General features: G+C 41.1%; 1 protein-coding gene across 5 annotated transcripts in view; it reads left to right on the plus strand.

Moving 5' to 3' along the window:
* The first annotated feature begins 521 nt into the window (after positions 1 to 521).
* The window catches only part of LOC113641487 (neuronal tyrosine-phosphorylated phosphoinositide-3-kinase adapter 1), a 36,562-nt gene continuing 30,778 nt past the window's right edge, over positions 522 to 6,305 (plus strand). For 3 of the 5 annotated variants that reach the window (XM_047809366.1, XM_047809365.1, XM_027144182.2), the window contains exon 1: positions 525 to 722. The gene's annotated coding sequence lies outside the window, so the exon portion shown is untranslated. Of the gene's footprint in view, positions 723 to 783; positions 1,006 to 6,305 lie in introns of those variants that run through there. The other 2 variants (XM_027144185.2, XM_027144183.2) reach the window with 2 other exon arrangements.

Below are 6,305 nucleotides of genomic sequence, written 5' to 3' on the forward strand. Positions count from 1 at the left end.
TTTGGGAATAAATGTTCTGGTCTCCGCTGTGCAGGTTGCACCTGATGATTGCATGTAGACACATAGACATGTTATTAGATGACATGTCCAAATCAACATGATCAGATTCATGAACAAATGATTTCTAACCTCTAATTACACCAAATGTTTTCAATTTACACAAATTAGTGCTTAGACGCACTAATAAACGGAAGTTCAGTAAAGGTGCTGCGTGTGTGTGTGTGTGTGTGTGTGTGTGTGTGTGTGTGTGTGTGTGTCTGACGAGAAAATAAAAATAGACTGTCTGACATCGCGGGGTGTCTAGACATGTCCTCCGTTCCGAGTGTGTATAAGACAGAGAGAAAGACACACAGATAGAGAGAGACAGGGGGAGAGAGAGAGATATAGAGAGAGAGAGAGTCCGATTGATATCGCGGGGTGTCCAGACACGCTCTGTGTGTGTGTGTGTGTGTGTGTGTGTGTGTGTGTGTGTGTGTGTGTGTGTGTGTGTGTGTGTGTGTGTGTGTGTGAGAGAGAGAGAGAGAGAGAGAGCGTTTGCGCGCGTGCGTGCGTGCGTGCGGGCGCGTCATCAGGGGTTGGGGTTTCGGCGGGCGCTGTTTTCTCGCTCGCAGTGCTGACCGGCTGATCGCGGAGGAAACCTGTCACATCGGAGCCACGAGTCAGTCAGCGGACGCACGGAGACCGGGGAGGATGGAGGAGATGAGGGCGGGCGCGTGCACGAGGTGAGAGCAAACAACAGCGATGTACCTGTTTAGCATGGCGGAGCAGATGAAATGTCCTTCGGTTTAAAAAAAAAGAGAGAGAGAGAATTATTATTAGAAAAATAAAAAAAAAAACAAGTGCGTGTGACGGGAACGAGTCTTCTTCTCCTCCTCTGTGAGCTCCTTATGGAAGAACTGCGACATTAAAATCCATGTTTTTAAAAATTCGCTCGTTTGTCGCTGCTTCTTCATCTTCGTCTTCTTCTTCACTCACCGTTGTGAAAATCTGCGCACGGAAACGCCGGTACGTCACGAGACCACCATATATTCAAAGCATATATTTAACACTGATGTTTTTCTGTGTTTTTTTTTCTTATGCTGTTTTTGTTTTACGCAGTGAAGTGAACGGGACCGTTGTTTACAAACCGCCACCGACGCACAGACACCGAGACGTCTCATGGCTTATTATTATTATTATTATTATTATTATTATTATTATTATTATTATTATTATTATTATTATTATTATTTTCCTCATTCTATCAAAGGCGATACCGGTGCCGGTGTGCGCATCCCTCTGTGGATTTGTTGTGAATTTTGGCCTCTGTGTTAATGTGTGTGTGTGTGTGTGTGTGTGTGTGTGTGTGTGTGTGTGTGTGTGTGTGTGTGTGTGTGTGTGTGTGTGTGTGTGTGTGTGCGTGCGTGCGTGCGTGCGTTTTATTTCCGCGCATCATTTCATTAGTGGGTATTTTATTTTCATGGGGGAGTGAAATATTGCCACGGGACGTTTTTACGGTCGCGATGCTCGTTGTGGTGAAATTCCAGCGGCTTTGATATCGATTTGTGGACGAATATACGGTTACAAACATCCGTGCGCACGCTTGCGTGCGTGTGTGTGTGTGAGTGTGTTGGGGAGTTGTTGGGGTTAGAAATATTACACTTACACAAATTTTTTTTCTCATTTAGCGATGATTGCCCTCATGGCTCACGTGGATGCGCGTAAACACCATGCGCCGTTTCTGTCGTGACGCCCCGTGTGTTCTTTTTTCTTGATGGAAAAGAAAGTCAGCTGTTTATTCGTGCGGACATTCAGCCTGCACACCCGACAGCGGTCGGTAGCCGTAGCAGAGTAAACACACCGACCCTCACCGGTATTGCGTCTGTGCCGGATTTGCGCGCGCGTAAACGTGTTATCAGACTCAGTGGGCCAGGTAAAACCGCCCGAAAGACGTTTCAGTTTTATGTCGCGTTTGAACTTGTCTACTATACAAAAATTGAATGGGCGTTACGTCGGCGTTCCGCCATGTTCTGCTCGCGCACCGTCTCGCCTGCGAGAAACGCGCGTTTCAGGAGTCAGGGTTGCCAGATTGGTGACACCGTTCTAACCCTCCAAAATTTAATAACCTTGCTCATTAATGTGAATGCTCACACAGGACAAATAGCCTAGAGGTATATAATCAACATATTAAGAAACCAGTAATCAATTCAATTCAACCATAATGTTTCTAACATTGGCACCAATATGTTGATATGTTGATATATAAACAGGGTATTAACCTATACATTTCCTTTGCAGTTACATATCTTTTATATCTGTACTGTGTATCTTTTAAATAGAAAGGTGCAGAATGTTTAGCTTTAACATATGAAGACTTGCACTTGTTGGTAACTACACGTATGTGTACGCATGATGGACACGTGCTATCCTGTGGTTGTTTGGCGTGTTGTTGTTGCACGTTCTCAGTGATTTACGCAGCATGTCTACATGGTGTGACACCAAAGTAAAATGTGGAGTCAGTGTTGACACTGTGACCTCAACTTAGTAGAACACTAACATTGGAAATGTTGTGTAAACGTATCAATACTATAGACCGGTATTGAATGCTAACAATAACCCCGTTTATTGATAGCAGTTAATACCGGTCTATAGTATATATTATACTATTACAATTTGTGTTAAATTTTAAAAACCTCCTCAAACTGACTGAAAGGTCTGTTTCGAGTACAAGCCTTCTGGATTTTCTAGATCACTAAAATACTTTTGAATGTACAGTGAAGGTTTTTGATTAAAGAAGCAGATGACAACAATGTCCGTTGGTCAAATCACTAAACACTTTGACTGGAGGACATATATGTTTTCTTGGTGGACGCCAGATTTAATCCCCCAGATGTACATTACATATGAGAGTATGTGAACAATGCTGTTCGCACAGCAGCTGCTTGCATGCACATACACATGGTGAGAGTAAAGTATTTGCACCCTTTCAAAGTTAATTGAAGTACCCACAGTAGGCCTTAGGATCCAATTCGCTAACACACTTTCAGCGACTGCTTCATCGTTGCCAGGAAAGTGATAGATCCAGAAGACAAAGACAAAAAGTATGAACACTCATTGAATGGGAAACCAGTCCATCTCAGGGCATCATAAACTCATTTATACACACCTTGTGGAAATGTAGTGTAGCCGGTTGTTTTGGGAGAAAAAGAAGAAGTCCAGACATTTATAAAGAGAAGATGTAAAATAGCACAAAAGTGTTTACAAACTGTGTACAACTGATTAGATTAATGTACAACATTCCCTAATTCCTTGGAGTTGCTTACATACATGTCTAGTTGAGGATAATTGTGTGATACTTTTAAGATGACACTTTTGTAATTACTACTGTATTTCTAGTATTAATTCTAAAGCAATTATGTGAGCCAATAGGATATATATCTCAAGGTTTAACACAATACACCACAAAATAAGAGATTTGTAGAGTTTATTACAGGGATTCCTTCAGATCTAATATTGTTTGGGGGTTTTTTTTTTTTTTTTTTTTTGCCACATTCTCAAGCTTTCCCAGCTAAAAATGTGTATTATTGAGAGTTCAAAATTCCCAATCTGGCAACCGGAGAGTCATTTAATATGCATTAAATGTCGAATATCCTATCCTTATACCTCAAGTAGTAGGTTTGCGTCATGACAGTGCGGTAGTAGCGTAGACATGCGGTTTGGAGGGTTACCATGGCGACCGGTGAGCACCGATGATGACGTGCTGTTTTGACGCGTTCCAGCCGGTAGTCGATAAATCATGATGATGAAGGATAAATGATGCATGAGATATGATGCAGTATTTACGCAATTAGACAGACAGTTTTGTTGCTTATATTAATTACATAGACGAATGCATAATGCATTGGACTGGATTTATATTATATTGGATTTTGGCCTTATCTGTTACATGAGTGTTTGAGAAATCGAATTGATTATGACATTCAAATCATATCACAGTGGATTATCTGGAAGTGTGTGTGTGTGTGTGTGTGTGTGTGTGTGTGTGTGTGTGTGTGTGTGTGTGTGTGTGTGTGTGTGTGCGCGTGTGTGTGTGGGGTGTGTGTGTGTGTGTGTGTGTGTGTGTGTGTGTGTGTGTGTGTGTGTGAGTGTGTGTGCAAGTATATGGAGCACTGGGTTGTGCAGAAACGCTTTGATCGTCCACTTGTTCGCTGCATGTATCACAGAGTAGCCATTGATTTTTGGAGGCACACTCATGCTAAATTCTGCAGTACTCTCATCTTAATCATTCATCATTCTCAATCTCTCTCTCTCTCTCTCTCTCTCTCTCTCTCTCTCTCTTTCTCTCTCTTCCTCTCTCATACAAGAGGTTCATTCACAACGAACACGGACCTGCAGTGCCTTCCGTGCGGCTCATTTGAAAGAGGGAGAAAGGGAGAAAGAGGAGACTGGGGTGGATAATAAAGAGAAACTGTGATTTGAGGGATTTCGGCTGAAGGTGTGCAAACAGGATGAGAGTGGAGACTCAATATTTGGAAGGTGAAGCAGCTGGTGCCAATCAGTGAGAGTGATGAAGTAAATGAGACAGAGAGAGAGAGAGAGAGAGAGAGTGCAGCAAGAAAATATATACCCTACATTCACACTAGCTAAGTGGCATTGTTTGTAGTTTGTAGCTTGCAGACATGACAAATGGTCACACCTACAGTATATACAGTAGAGCTTCTAAAGTTAACTGTGCATCTATCTATTTTCTGTACTGTTTCTTATCCTCATGGGGAACCCTGAGACTACTCCAGGCACAAGGTGGTGGACACCCTGGATGTGGTTCCAACCCATTGCAGGAAACAATTGCATGCAGTTTAGACATGCATGTACAGTAACTACACAAAACCTCCAAAGCATGGGGAGTACATACAGGGTGGAGGTTGGAATCAACCATCAAGGTACAAGCCAAGAAGGTAGTTTACTTCTTACTAGCTTCGATCGCATAAATGAGGGAAGCAACATCACTTGCGCTGTCACTGAAGTCGCAGCCCCATGTCATGAAACACATAGAAATTAGTCACCTGTCACTTTGTTGCTTGCTAGTGTGAATGTACAATACAAAATAAAAGTCTCATTAATCATTAGCAAACCCAGAGAGGGATTTCAGCATCAGTGTCTATTTTAAACATCATCCTCTAACCTCAAATGTGATCTGTGTTCTCACGTAGCATTCAAGTTTCTCATACTTTCATAAAAACATTTATGCTTTTACAGTACATGCTATGGCGACTCAAATGTTGCAGTATTACGTCTTGTCATTCCCACAAAGCATGCTGTAATTAAAATCGGAGAAAAAGAAAGAGAGAGATAGAAGGGGGGGGATTCTGATTAGACTTTGACAAAAAAGCTCATCTTTAAAGGCTCGCCTTTCCAGTCTGCCTTTTCACTGCGGATTTCTCTGGAAACCCAAATTAAATTATTGAATTTTGTCGTGTATGCATGTTTTTTTTTTTTTTCGTCCATACACCAAAAGAGAAAAGAAAATAAGGCTGAAAGGCAGAGATGGAGAGTGATTAGTGAAACAAGACAGAAGGAGAGATAAAATAGGAAGAGAGAAAGAGAGAGAAGTGTCTTCCTGCCCGCAAAGGTAGCATACAGTAGTATTCAATTTACTAAGCGTACATTTACATGGACAGACCCCAGGTTAAGCTTTAAATTCCAATATTGTTTTATCAAAATGTAAATAGTTTCTTGTTTGTATATCAGTAAACATGCTAGGATTGCAGGGTTTAGCATGTTGCTTGCTGCTAGCTGCTTTCAATACTCTTGAACAACTTTTAAATGTGTTGTACAGTTAACTGATCTTAATCCAGTGACTATCTTGTTAGGAAAAAACATAGCATTTCAAGCATATCGGCTGCGTAGCATTTGTGAATAAGCGTGAGCAGAGGCACATACTATATAATAGTATGTAATATCTGTGATATTGCTAGTTAAGGGGAAAGAAGAATTTAGAGAGAAATTGAAAGAAATTCTGCTAGTTAGTCAGTCAGTAAGTGAATGAAACATACAGTAGTACATAGCTAGCTAAAATTAGCCAAGCTAAGTGTTGGGCAGTGTAGCTAAAAAACAGGTAAAAATAGTCATGTTAAAGTCAAGCAAAACACACTATTTAGTTAGTAGCTAGTTAGTAGTCCAGTTAATGTTAACAACATTATCAATCTGTCATGATAATAGTCAGTGTACTAAACTTTCTCATTCGATTCAGTAGCCTGTTAGACTTAGTTCAATAATAAACAGTACACGATTCTGCTATGTAGTTAGCAAGGACTTTCACGTTCACA

This window comes from Tachysurus fulvidraco, chromosome 26, assembly GCF_022655615.1.
Source record: "Tachysurus fulvidraco isolate hzauxx_2018 chromosome 26, HZAU_PFXX_2.0, whole genome shotgun sequence".
Lineage (NCBI taxonomy): Eukaryota > Metazoa > Chordata > Actinopteri > Siluriformes > Bagridae > Tachysurus > Tachysurus fulvidraco.